Source organism: Hippocampus comes, unplaced genomic scaffold, assembly GCF_001891065.2.
Source record: "Hippocampus comes isolate QL1 unplaced genomic scaffold, H_comes_QL1_v1.1 scaffold409, whole genome shotgun sequence".
In the NCBI taxonomy this organism is placed as follows: domain Eukaryota; kingdom Metazoa; phylum Chordata; class Actinopteri; order Syngnathiformes; family Syngnathidae; genus Hippocampus; species Hippocampus comes.
In genome coordinates this window covers 470,358-485,230 of record NW_017804828.1, presented here as the reverse complement: position 1 = coordinate 485,230, position 14,873 = coordinate 470,358, and positions in this window count along the sequence as shown.

Sequence of the window (14,873 nt, the reverse complement as noted above, 5' to 3'; positions counted from 1 at the left end):
TGCTCTGCGCTAAAAGGCTGAGCGTGGCCTGTTTGAGGACTGGGTGGGGATGTTTAGTCACGCCCCTATGGTGAAGAGGCCCATTGGTTTCTAAACTCCCTATCATTGGGTCTTGATTAGGCCTATTGTTTGGGCTAAGGCTGAATAGCTACTTTCAGTTAGCCTGATCAGCATGTCTATGTCCCTTACTGGTCAACAAGTTATTGTAAATAGGAGACAGGTTAAATCTGATACCTCCTTCACGGTTCAGAGAGGGTGAAAATTTTTTAACAAAAATCGCTTCCTTTACTCCCCTTTCAAACCATCTCTTTTCTGTTCCTAGGATTTTTACTTGTTCATCTTCAATTGTGTGGTTTGTTTCTTTTAAGTGTGCGTATACTGCACTTTTGTTATCATTGTTTTTCCATTTGTGTTGATAAAGTCTTTTCTTGAGTGTTTGTTTGGTTTCTCCAATGTAATGTTCCTTGCACTCACTTTCTTGGCAACGGATGGAATAAATCAGATTGCAGTACACCCCAAAGACCGGGTTCCTAACACCCAAAAATGCAATCTGATTTATTCCATCCGTTGCCAAGAAAGTGAGTGCAAGGAACATTACATTGGAGAAACCAAACAAGCTTGTGGAGGCTCTCAGTCGTACAGGAAAGTTCCATCGTAGAAAGGGTTCTGTCAGTCCAGACCGGGTTCCTAACACCCAAAAATGCAATCTGATTTATTCCATCCGTTGCCAAGAAAGTGAGTGCAAGGAACATTACATTGGAGAAACCAAACAAACACTCAAGAAAAGACTTTATCAACACAAATGGAAAAACAATGATAACAAAAGTGCAGTATACGCACACTTAAAAGAAACAAACCACACAATTGAAGATGAACAAGTAAAAATCCTAGGAACAGAAAAGAGATGGTTTGAAAGGGGAGTAAAGGAAGCGATTTTTGTTAAAAAATTTTCACCCTCTCTGAACCGTGAAGGAGGTATCAGATTTAACCTGTCTCCTATTTACAATAACTTGTTGACCAGTAAGGGACATAGACATGCTGATCAGGCTAACTGAAAGTAGCTATTCAGCCTTAGCCCAAACAATAGGCCTAATCAAGACCCAATGATAGGGAGTTTAGAAACCAATGGGCCTCTTCACCATAGGGGCGTGACTAAACATCCCCACCCAGTCCTCAAACAGGCCACGCTCAGCCTTTTAGCGCAGAGCAACTTCCCGGAGTCTTCACGGAGACTTCAGGGTTGTCTACCGCTGACGAAGCTTCTGTGAGAGAAGCGAAACGTCCTTTTTTGTTTTTTTTGTTTTGTTTTTTGTTTTTTGTTTTTTACCCACAGGTACAGATGACGACTGACAGAACCCTTTCTACGATGGAACTTTCCTGTACGACTGAGAGCCTCCACAAGCACCTTTGAGGTGTTAAAAATGGAACGAAAATCGAATTAACAGCTGCTTGATGGGTGGAAGCATCAAATGATACCGTCTGTTTTTAAGGGTGGCAAATCGGTCTACTACTGCCTTGTGACTCTCTGTATAGATGCGACTGACATGACTTTGGCTCACACAAGACGAAAAACTTCTAAAGTCGCAGAGATTACATTTTGGTGCGTATGTGAAGAAAAACATTTACCGGTAAATTGAATTTGAAAAGTAATATTCAAGAAGTCTTGGAAATATCTGAGGCTGGATCATTTGTCTTATATTTATCTCTTTGCTCTCCTCACTTTCTAATCATAACTTTTCTCAATAAAACATTAGGTCATATAATTCTTATATGATGCACCTGAAATGTTTCATATTTCATATCCATAATGCGTTTGATATGATTCCTTGACTTTCTGCATCGAAAATGGACATTTATTCTGTGAAATCCAGTTCGCACTCACATTTCCAGAAGATCTCACTTGCTCTCTCAAGCCATGTCCTGATTCATGTCGTTCAATATGGACAGAGGAGTGATATTATTCGTCCAATAGTGTTATTTTTATTCGTCCTTTCCACTGATGACAATCATCAGCGAATGCGCTCAGCTCCTGTTTCATGGTGTGAATTAATAAACTGAGTTCATTCTTTAACCCGTTGATCTTCGTGTAAACAGCCAGGTGCTTCGCAGTGCATTTCAGATGACCGATCATTGACAAACTTGTTAGTAATTGCATGGAACTAGCAGCAGTGATGAAGACTAACAGAGTACTTTCTTGAGATTGTTTTTTTCTCTATCCTGGATGTTCTTTTTTTTTCTCCCCTCGCTTTCCTACCATAGTGAACAGTGCAAGGAAAGTTACAAGGAAATTATGGACTGGATTTCTCATAAAGTAGGACATTTTCTCCTCGATTAAGTGGAACGGATGTGATAACTACGCACGATAACCTTACCTAAAACTATAAATGAAGGAAACCCAGAGATTTATGATCATCCATCCATTTTCTGATCCGCTTATCCTCACAAGGGTCACAGGGCGTGCTGGAGCCTATCCCAGCCGTCTTTGGGCAGTAGGCGGGGGAAACCCTGAACCGGTTGCCAGCCAATCGCAGAGCACAGAGAGACAAACAACCACCCGCGCTCACACCCACATCTAGGGACAATTTAGGGTTCTCCATTAACCTGCCATGTATGTTTTTGGAATGTGGGAGGAAACCGGAGTACCCGGAGAAAACCCAAGCGAGCATGGGGAGAACATACAAACTCCTCACAGGAAGGCCGGAGCCGGAATTGAACCCTGCTCCTCTCCACTGTGAGGCCGATGCACTAACCAGTCGACCACCAGGCCGCCAGATTTATGATCATAATTACGTGAATAATGGTAGCCCACCTTTTATCCATCCTTTACCTGACACTGTTTTTAGTCGGCTCTTTATGCGACCCAGACGTTCATATTAACCTGTACCACTACAAGTCGCAAATAAATTAAAAACAAAACAAGGACGGTAATTGTAATAGTCATTGCTTGAGATTGCTGGAGGCATGGAAGCCAGCAAACGTTACTTCCATCACCTCGAAATCTCTCCACTACCCAAATGTTGCTGAGGGAGTTACACTATTCTGCTATTCCGCTCACTCTATCCTGCAGTTTCGAAGTCCGGCATCACCAGTGGCTGCTCTGCGTCTACCTGCTGCTGCTTCAGCCGGTTAGCTGTCCAACTTGCAGTGACTAGAGCATTGCTGTCACAGTAGCGGATGCTACAGTAGCCAACTCCAGCCGACGTATGTGTGATTTCATCACATTATGCAGCATCTTAAATGTAATTCTCCCTCTTTTGGTATCAATGTAAGAAGCCAAAGAAAAAGCCGAACAAGCAAACTGTTAATCCTTCATGATAGGACAGGCCCTAGCTAAATGATAACACCATGAAAGACTTGAAACTATTCATTTTGAACGAAAAATCAAATGGAGTCTTCATTCGGGGTGCGCAGTACGAATTGGCATGCTTTGACTCAAAGTTTGAATTTCATCTACGGGAGCATTTGGAAAGTGTCTGTCTCTCCTCAAAAGCTGCTCATGACTTCATCCAACGTGAAGCTGAGGTGATGGATGACTTCATTCCAGAGAGACAACGCCCCACAGAGATCCGGGCTGGGCCCACATTACAAATGGCTTCCTGATAATATTCCATCAGCCTATTTTGTGTCTGTCACTCACTCAAACCGCAACCGATACCGCAGACCTCCGCTGAACTCCGCCTGAACCCGCGCAATCAATCACGCCTCAGATCACAGCTGAGTCGTACCTGGCTGACAGCTGCGAGCACCTTGTGTTTACGCAACCGCCGCCCTCACCCCAACCCATGCTAGACACACACACACACACACACACACACACACACACACACACACACACACACACACACACACACACACTTTATCACTTCCAAATTTTACTGCTGGTGCCCACATCTCGTCAACGCCTTTGAGATTCAGAGTTTTGGCAGCAGTGCAGATGGTGACAGCAGATTGATGTCCTTCTTGGATGTGTGGTCATAACAGATAACAATACGATTCCCCGACTGAGACTTGACACGAAAGGAAATTTGCGATTGCGCTTCCACCCCGGATGAGGAAAAGTCCAACACAACTGCAGGTCAGGGCAATTTCACACTCAACGAATGGGAATATTTAGACATTGGTTGGACAAAACCTTCTCTGTAATCGGGATGCAGCAGATCTCGCAAGGCCTTAAAAGTCTGTTGAGCAAATGTCAAAGGAGAAACTCTCTGGTCTCTATTTTCGTCGATGGCGTATGACAAAATGCTAGCCTATGATGAGTTTCGTGCCAGTCGAACATTCGCTGCGCCTGTTTGCCAATTTGACAGACTTCTCTGCGACATGGTGGGCGTGCCGGCGCAACGAGTGCATGCCCTTGGACATGCGCCCGATGCATCTGACAATTTGGTGTCTGCCTGACATCGAAGTCCGGTCTAGTTTTGGTCTCACGTGATTTTTGTCATATCCTGTTTTGTTTGCTTGTTTCCTGCATGGGTTTTCTTTTGAGTGGCATTTCCCTGGAGTTTGAGCAGCAATCTTGATCAGTATTTTGTCTTTGGACAAATGGCACATAGATGCAGCGATATTGCTCTTTGCGAGTTGCCATTGCCTTGCATACCGAGTTACTATTTTGTGCATTTCGGTGTCCTTCCAGTAGTTACTCCTGTCTCCTGTGATTTTCTGAAGGTACGACTGTGTTTTTTTTCTTGTCTCATATGAAGATGCACAAATGGATGCTGTGTGATTTATAAGAACTTAAAAAAAAAAAAACAGATAAGATCGACGAATATAAGCTACAAAGTGGAGTCATGTAAATAACACTCATGACTCTTTTTTGCTCGAAGGTTCTTCTCCGGGAGGCATTGAGCAAGCAGAAGGGTCAGAGATCCACGTTGGTACAAAAAGAGCACATTGAATTTGAGTGCAGGCGAAGTGGATTGAGTTGACGTGAGAGTCGCTGCTGTTGAAAGCAGTAAAAGCAGCTTTGTGGCTACACGCCGTGTTCTGTCCTCAGGGCTGAATGTAACAGATGACGGAGATCATCTGAACCTTTTTCTCCAACATCACTCAGAACCTGACGTTACCCCCCCCCCCACACACACTTTACTTTGTACTACTTTATACTGTGTTTTGTGTGTGTGTGTGTGTGTGTGTGTGTGTGTGAACAAAAACATGTTAAGTCAGAAGTTGATATGATTTAAAAAATTTAAAGGAACATATAGTAATGTTTTGAATGACTTGCATCCTACATAAAGTAGATGTAATATGTATATATATATATATATATATATATATACTGTACCTGCAGTGAGTTTTTGATCTCTGCCAATCGCTGACTGTGCATGTGTAAATTGCCAACTCTCATTTTTTTGCAATGGTCCAATTAAAGTCGGGTTCGGCTGCATCGCGCAATGTCTGGTGGCCTTTAAAGACATCTGGTAATCATGCCTTGTTGACTTTGATCAGAAGGGGATAAAATGTTTACATTTGACCTTACTGTCTGTAAATGTGTACCCAGCTTAAGTGGTTGCAATGTATAATATGTAATTATCGAAAATTGTTATTGCCAGTCAACAGAAGGTCAGCAACACAAATGCAGAGAAAACGGTCTGGGTAAATGCAGGATGTCCCGGTGACCCCGATTCAACCCTTCTGATCATATCTGCATTTAAGTGAGTGAAGCCATCAAAGGTGTGTATTGTAAGTCTATTGTTGGCCATGGATTGAAGCCCAAAAAAAAAAAAAAAAACCACACCAGCTATCGCACTCACACTGCTGCTTGACCTATTTCCTCTCGTGTAATGTATCGTTAAAGCAGCCTTGTGAAAACGCTTAATTATTCATGCTTGATTTCAGAATGAAGAGCTTTTGAGAACATGGCTCCACGGGAGGATTGACACACGCAACACACGCAGACGCACACACGTGCGCACACACGGTTGTGCACAGCGCATTAAAGCACGAGTGAAGATAAATGCCCTGTCAGCGCCTTTAATGATTTATTTCAAACATTCCACTGAATCCAATAAGGTTGCAAATCCATGCTAGGTAATTGTTTGTACAGCAACGAAATTGGAGGGCCTTTTGTTTTGTTTTATTGAGCACTGAACTGAGCAGAGAACGCACTCACCACAGAGGGTGTATCTAGTGTCTCAAACAAAGAGAAGCAAACATTCAGAATCAGCGCATTTCTCATGATCGCCAGCAGGTGACTTCCTGGAAGACAAGAAACAGTCTTTGCTTCCCGTTCACCTGGTTTGGAAGTTTACTCAGGAGATGAAAGAAATGTCAAAAGATGTCTTTAACACGTGGGTTAGGTTTAGGGTTAGGGCAGTTATTCTCAAATACTGAAGTGGGCCTCCCATTGACTGCAGCAAACATGTATTTTATTTTTATTTTTTTGCCATGTTAAAATAAAGTGTAATTGCAAATCCATTACAGTAGGTGGCAGCAGTGGCGGTCATTGTCTGAGTGTGCAATCTCTGCAGGAGCCTGAGAATGATCCTGATCCTGAATCGGGTGTATTCGACAAGGAAAACATCTAAAACATGGAGGATACCGGGCCTCGAGGAGTGGAGTTTGTGACCTGTGCTTCTGGACAGATGACACATGATTAAGATCCTCTCCCAAAATTATGAACAAAATTATTGACTGTCTTGGGCCATTATTGCCAACCCAGAGTCAAACTCAGGCAAACACTGCGTGTGGGGTTCAAGTGAATTGAGGAATACCACTGTCCGTCCAGAAGCTGTCATGCCAGCAGCCTGTCAGTTGTCGCTCCGCATTGTATTTAGTACACCCGGACAGTGGGTCCATGTTGGGTTTGTCAGCGTCTATCCCGACCCGACCTGTCTGCTTGAGCACACGGCCGCGCATGCTGATGGACGTTTGCAGCGCTCCTTCTCGGTGTCCATCACTCGGTACGGGACGTTTGCCTGACGCGTCTTCCTTTGAGCTCCTGAAATCTGTTGACAGCTGCAGAGGGTGGTCTGCACTTGTGTCAGCCCCCATTACGCCAGACGGGACGAGATCTTGACGGGAGGGATGCAGGTTGCCTGCTGTGCATAAATGCTCGATTGCGGTCGTTCGATCGCTTGCTAATAGGTTTTGAAAATTGACAACAATGCGCGGGGAAGGACGAGTAAAAGCGCCGCTGAGAGATTTTCATTTTTTGTCTTGTATTTTGAAAATCCAGCCCACAGGGCTAAGTGAAGGTGGGGCTTTGGGGCATGGCTTATTTATTTATTTGCCGTCAGGCTGGGTTAGAGTCACTCACAATGCTTTCATGTTTGTTGCTTTGCAGCCACTTCATCTCTTGTTTGTTCTCTTAATTTGCTCCTAGCCTCCGAAGAGAAAGACGCACTATTTAATTAGCACTCCCTCTGTTCTGCTGAAACTGTTTTATGTAGCAAAGTGTGCGTGGGTCTGATTCCAGTGACGATGGAGGCCCCCCCACGTTGCCCCCCTCCCCTCCTCCTGAAGAGGACAAGTTCAGCTTTTAATAAACACGTAATAAGAAAGAAAACAGCTGGTTGCGGCTTCACAGATGGCGTCGTTCTTGGCATCACCGAGGAAGGGACCTCACACATGCAGATGGCTCATTATGCCAACATTTGGTGATGCATATTGCACAATTTTTTTCCCCGTTTCTTAACAACTAGGATAAGCCGTACAGGTGTTACGGCGGTGTCTTCAAAGAGTTCAGACCCCTTCAATTTTCTTCAGATTTGGGGCATGGGGGGCCGTATGCTGCGTGCAATCGGTACATGTTTTTTCCTTCTGGAACTTTCACCATCTCCACACAGGATGTTTGGAAAAGCCCAGCATGCAAACCACCATGCACAGTCTACAGTGGTACCTCTACTTATGAAATTAATTGGTTGTGGAAGAAATTTCTGAACTAGAAAATTTTGTAAGTAGAGACGCGTTTTCCATGTAAATGCCCTAATTCTTTCCAAGCCCCCCCAAAATTCAGACATAAGGCCAGGCCATACTGTATTTTGACCTTTCGTGTCTTGAAATTTCTTTCGTAACAAGAGGCAACATTTTCCTGTTCAGACGTTTCGTAGCTTAAAAATTTCGTATGGATTTCGACAGCGGAACCTGAAGAATTAATGCTGAAGTCACAGCGGAAGTTTTGAACTCCATCATCACTTGTCCATTTTTCATTGTTTACTGCACGATACAACCTTATCAGAACATGCCGTAATCGATCACTAGCCTCCCCTTTTGCTGTTGCGAAGTCATTACTACAGTGATCATTTGCATGAAAACACCACTTGGCGATAACTATGAAGCCATCCAATGAAAAACAGTCAGCATGGTGGTAACTGTGCGTGCCTTCGTATGCCGCTTGACGGCGCATTCTTACGCCACTGTGCAAGTTAGTTTATTGCTTGTCAGTTGTAACCTCCCAACAGTGTATATCAGTACGGTCTAACTCCAAACCATATGTCAGGATGCTGAAGTATTTTACTGTTAGCAGTGCTTTCGTTCTTTTTTTCACATGCATGGCAATGAAGAATGCTGATGTGTCGGGTGTATCTGCGATGCAGCTCACCTTTGCATTTTATTGCTTTTATGTGTCAACATGAATGCAATGAAATTGCTTTAAAACATATATGGTAGTTAGAGAGGGTGCTTAAAACATTTCCTTTATGGTTAAAAATGGGTTTATGATCATGGCAGTTTAAGCCCAGCAAAGATTCTTTTTATTTACTTCCTGTGGGATTTTTTTTTTAACAGTTCACCAGCATCTCGAAACAGTTAATGGTGGTCTGACACTGTTGTGATAATTTATTATAATTCATCATTAAATATATCTTTTTTAAAAATTATTTTTAGTGATACACTGATTCTATCTTGGCTAAAGTTTGAAGTACACAACTTGAGCCAACCAAAATAGGTATGTGAAAACATCAAGACCCCATAGCACCCCTGTCAACTTTAAGACTTATGCTATGCAAATGTAAGAGTCTTATTTATGTAGAAAAACGGCACTGTGAGATTGCAAAAAATAAAAAAAACACACAGTGAATGAAACAAGGGAAAAGGGGTTCATTCCCATGAGAGAAATGCGCTCTTTGTTGAGTCTTTTTTAGGTTGACTGTTTTAAATTACAGATGCGCTCTAATTGGCCACGGTCAAATAAAACCCACCTAATGAGGCATCGCAGTCATTTGCTTCTTTCCTTTCAAGTCGTTTCCCTTTGGATCTCAGAGCAAAGAGTTTGCTCCTGTGCTCACTTCTCTTCTTCGAGACTTCTGGAGTTTTCTTTGTCTCGCGTTTATTTTGCCACAAATAAACCTGAAAATATTGTTTTTGTTTTTTGTTGTAATGAAAACTTGGGGAAAAAAAAGTTGAGCAATTGCTGTATTATTGCAACACTTGTGCACACACGATGACTAAAAATAAAAGTTCAAAGACTATCTATCTATCTCTCTATCTCTCTCTCTCTCTCTTCAGATTAATAATCAAATGAAAAAAATGCAGAACTTTATCACCACCCACCTTCCTTTGTTTTGTTTTGTCTTATATTGGTGGTTTGTTTATTTGTTCTGCAACTGCCCTGGTGTCATACTTTTATTGTCCTGTAACGTGTGCTTAAATGTATAATTAAAAAAAAAAAAAATCATGCAAATAACCACATTTCCTCAAACAGACTGCTCCACTCGAACAGACGCTGTGTCTCAATTAATCGTCACGTGTGTCGTAATTGATGTCGCCTCAAGAAGATTTTTCATGATTTACAGATGGCGATTATCCAGTGCATTCCAGTCGCCTCTGTACTCACTGGTCAGTGTTGTTTGTGTCTATTTTTATTTTACACACCTTCTGATTTGTTCTATCATAATGGGATTTACATTGCATGGTTGCAGGTGATGTTGTCTTTCCATGCAAGCAGGCATCTAACAGCTTCCAAGCACCTCCAGGGAGCCAAATAGACAAAGAGCTTCTTCTAAACATGCTCCAGAGTGCCATCATCCATATCCAGCACATGTTCTTTTTTTAACTTGGTCTTCATCTGATATTTATCCTGCTCCTCTCACTTCCTACTTTGCACCATGCAGCCTTTTCTTCATCTTTGCTTTTCTGTTACGGTTCTGGAAGAGAATCGGACTCTAGAAACGTAAACTCAGATAAAGGTATGAAAAAAATATTTATTTACAGCAAAAAGTGGCGCAAAGCCGACAAAGTACAAATAATGAAGCTGGTAGGCACACCAGGAGAAAATGAGAGAAACCAAAAGCTCATGCATAAGGCAAAGGGAAAAATACAAACGAAAATAGCTTGCCACCAAAGGAAAAGATGACCCAATCGTGAAAATACCAAAACCGAGAGTAATAATAAACACAGGCAAACTACTTATGAAAAATGGAGAACCAAGAACTGAGAACAAGCACACGAAGTAATATCGAGAACGTCAGAAAACTGCACTTGAACAAATGGCATGAGTGAGGCGAATTATCAGTTGTCATTCGAGATGGCCTACCTGACTCATTATGGTCTGAAAAGAAAAAATCAAGTTCTGCAATTTTAACCTCTCTGAATATACATGCTCAACAACATCCAGAATCTTTGGGCACACTGAACGGATCTCATTCATCTCGCTACAAAGAAGCTTTTTAACCATCCCTGTGATTTCAACCTCAGAGATCCCAGACTCTGCTTCCTCAAAGAAAGTTGAGTCGGTAGAATTGGGAAGGTCTTTGAAGTATTCTCCCCACTGAGGTCACCAGCACCGCATCTCCACTATAGAAGGTGTTGATGGTTCACGACATCCCCCTACTAAGACACCGGATGTTGGACCAGAATTTCCTAGAAGCCATCTATAAGTTCACTCTCACTCACGAAACTCCGCCCAAACCCAAGGATTTGCCTCGGTGACCGCCTTGAGTGTCGGCAGGCAGGCTTATTGAACACTCCAAATTGTCCCTAGGTGTGAGTGTGAGCGCGGATGGTTGTTCGTCTCTGTGTGTCCTACAGTTGGCTGGCGACCGGTTCAGGGTGTTCCCCGCCTACTGCCCGAAGACGGCTGGGATAGGCTCCAACGCCCCGCACGACCCTTGTGACGATAAAGCGGATCGGAAAATGGATGGATGGATGTACTGTACCTGTATGTAGTGGAGTCCAATACCTTGCAGAACTTTACCAACTCACTGTCTACTTTGCCATTTCAACTTTAATGTGATGATTAAGCGTGGAATAATCTCAAGTGTGATTGAAACATATCGCGTTCGTTAGTGTGTTTTGTGTGTGTGTGTGTGTGTGTGTGTGTGTGTGTGTGTGGTAGTGCGTGCATGTCCCAAATCATCTGGGGGATTTTCTTTCAGCCCTCCTCCCCCTTGACACTCGCTGTATGGCCCGAGCTGTCCTGTCCAATTTAGAGCAGCAGCCAATGTGACCTTTATCCCGGCGATGACTGTAATGGACTTGAGCACGTGTCAGTCTCCCCGCTCGTGTCATATGTTTTGTCGTGCATGTTTTACACTCACCGGGGAGCCACGTCATGTCTTCTTTGCTGCCGCCTATTTGACTTTAAATTCCACTTAGACAGGTGATAAGCTTCAAAAACACAGAGTGTTTTATTCCTCCCGAGACACTTTGCAGAGGCATATTTAATAAACTATGTCATATAGTCTTACTTCACTGATGCGGTCTAGACTTGATGACCTTCAGCCTTTATATCGGTGGAACTCCTTCCCCTCCTTCCTTTAAAACAGAAACTGTTCAGTCGTCAAATTTGTCAATTTCTAGGAAAATATGGTGAGGTTTTTTTTTTAATTATTCTTTCACATGGGTATCAGTTCGGGATGAGAATATTAATCGTTTCATTAATCATTGAACATTTTGCTGAGCATGTGGTCTTGAAAGGCAGCACGGCGCGCTAGTGGTTGGCACGTCTGCTTCACAGTTCAAATCTTTGCACAGCCCTTCTGTCAAATTTGCATCTTGTTTCACTGGCTTCCACATGACAAGAACATACATGTAAAATTTGAATTTCTTTTTTTTATTATTATTATTCTGAATCGCCTTTAGGTGTGAAGAGTTTGTCTATGGGTGTCCTGTGATTGGCTGGCGGCCAGGTCTAGAAGCCCACAGTCAACTGGAGTAGATCCAGCTCACCCCATGACCCGAATAATGATAAGTTGCATTAAAATATGGACGTATGGATCGAGGTTTACAACACTTTTTTTGTAAACTTACACCTTACAATTATACTAAAATGCACCTACCAGCAGCATTTCAAGATTTTGGTTGAAAAAAATTGGAGCGGTTGATTCATGTTACTGTATGTCATAAGGTGGGCACACACACACACACACACACACACACACACACACACACACACACACACACACACACACACACAATCTCAAGTAAGATAAGTGGCCTGAAAGCTAGAAGACACGTATAATTGTTTAAGGATATACAATATAAAGTTATCAAGTAACTATCAAAATGATGTCACTGTGCATGTATGGTAAGGTGTGTAGCTAATCTACTCCGTTAACATGTGTGTTTTCCAGAGAAGAAATACAGCAAACAAAAGAAGCAAACGGCAGTGATGTAAATCACTTCAAAGCATAGGTGGGCCGCACAAAATAACTGTCACATGTTTTTGGCTCTAATCCACGCCGCCCACCCCACCCCCAATGCTGCTCTTATTGCTCATCAGCTAACTTGTCAGGTCCGCTACGTCCCTTTGATGGCATCACTGACAATTAGCAAGACGTCGCCACACAAAACCATCTGGACAGGCACGTCGCTCGCTGCTGAGCGAGACAGTTTTGCAGTGCGACAAAAATAAATCTCAAGGTCACTCGCTGTCACTTTTCCAACGGCACAGATTCCTTCAGAGGTGGATTTATTGGGATTGGAATTTATTTTGAGAAGGTTTACTCGCTAATGACAGAGTCTCTTAAACTGAGATGAGGAATTAAATCAGCACTGTGTGACTTGATGTCACATTTCACACTCGGCTATTATTCACTTATGCCTTGTGTAGCATTTAGCTAATACACAATTACATAAATCCATGAACCTACACAGCTCTTCAAAGTTGTTTTTCATGTGCCCCCCCAATTTAAAACTGTTCATAAAAGGTCTTTGACATTCTTTTGTCAAAGTATAATAAGGATAAAAACCTTACAACAATTACCGTATTCTGTTTTCGGGAGCTGGCATTGGTCGGTGACGAGTGAAAACTTGGCTGAGAAAGTATCCCAAGAGATGCCTTTTGTGCGACTTTTGTGTGTGTGTGTGTGTGTGTGTGTGTGTGTGTGTGTGTGTGTATGTGTGTGTGTGTGTGTGTGTGTGTGTGTGTGTGTGTGTGTGTGTGTGCTATGCATTGCTGTATTTCCTTTTTGTACTGCTATAAGATGATCTTTCAACAAATCGCAGGACACGCTGTAAAAGTGTCAATGTGAATCTTGCTCAGTCTCTTGCATTCAATCTTCCACATCCACTAAGGTGTAACTTACGATTCAGAACAAAGGTCATCTCAAATTTTGCCAAAGTTTGCATCTGAGCATCCCTCCAGAATACATATTCATATTGTCATCATAACTAAGCAATTCTTTTTTGCGCACAATGACACAAGGGCTTGTCATTCTGATGGCACTGATATTTACTTTTGAGAGATGAACTAAGAATTTTCAGAAAGAGACTGTCTTCCCGCTGGGGATCCGTGACGATCCATCATTGAGGATAATTCGAGAAATGTACCAAAGCACCTGAAAAAAACTGCAACTGGCGGTCTACTTTAAAAGGCGGGGACAATTTTGTTTGTATTTCATTTCATTTCGATAGGGAAAATTTATGTGAAGAAATTGAATTGTAAATTTTGTGAAGTCAAGGTTCCACTGTGCTCCTAACAACTAGCCCCAGACCCCACCACCACCTATCCCTAATCCCTACATTGCCTCTACAGACCATCTCGCCAACTTCCTCGTGTCGTGTCCTCACTCCTCCCAAAAGCGAGAGTTCCGTTGTGAGATGGCACGGAACATCCCAGTGGTCCCCGGTGATGAAAGCGATGCTAGAAGTTCAACACACGTGAGAAACATCTGTCACTCTGACAAAAAATAAGAGCAGAGGGCCTCCGGGGGAGAACGAGGAGTGCAAGCTCCATATTTTCTTTCTCTCTGTAGAGGGTGAGAGTGTACTTTAGGTGTAATGCAATGCACACTCACACTGGCAATTGACATTTTAAGGGCATTACCCTTGACAAGGCGACCTGGACAAATGAAAGGAAAAGGCACAGTGATTTATAAAGGCGCTTGGCAAATATATATTTCAATTTACATTCATCCTCTCTCGGGGGCCTTTTGAGATGAATCCTTCAGACAGGATTACAGGTCTTAATGTTTAATTTTAGTATGTATGTTGGCCTCACAAATTATAAATTCCTCAGAATCTTTAAAAATGTATTCTGATCAGATCTACAGCTAGGGTACTGTATAGAGTGGAACCTCCAAACACAATCCCTGTCTGTAACTTGCAATTTCAAAACATGTCCCATAGGAAATAATTTAAAGTGCATTCAATCGTTCAAAGGTCAAACTGTTGCCATTATATATATATATATATATATATATATATAGAAAGGTGTATAAATAGATAAGTACAGTACACATAAGTACTTGATGAGATGTAGATCTCTTCCTTTTCTTTTGCATTGAAAAATGATCTATTTATATTATTACACAACAAGGGGTAGGACTAGATAAGTTGTATACTTCTTCCTACTCCTTTGAGCATATAACGGTGATGATGTTTGTTTTATTTACTTTTTATTTTTATTTCTCCTTTTGTAATTTTGTTTGCCTTTTGTCAATTGTTGTTGTATTGTATGTTCAATAAACAATTAACTAACTAACTAACTAACTAAC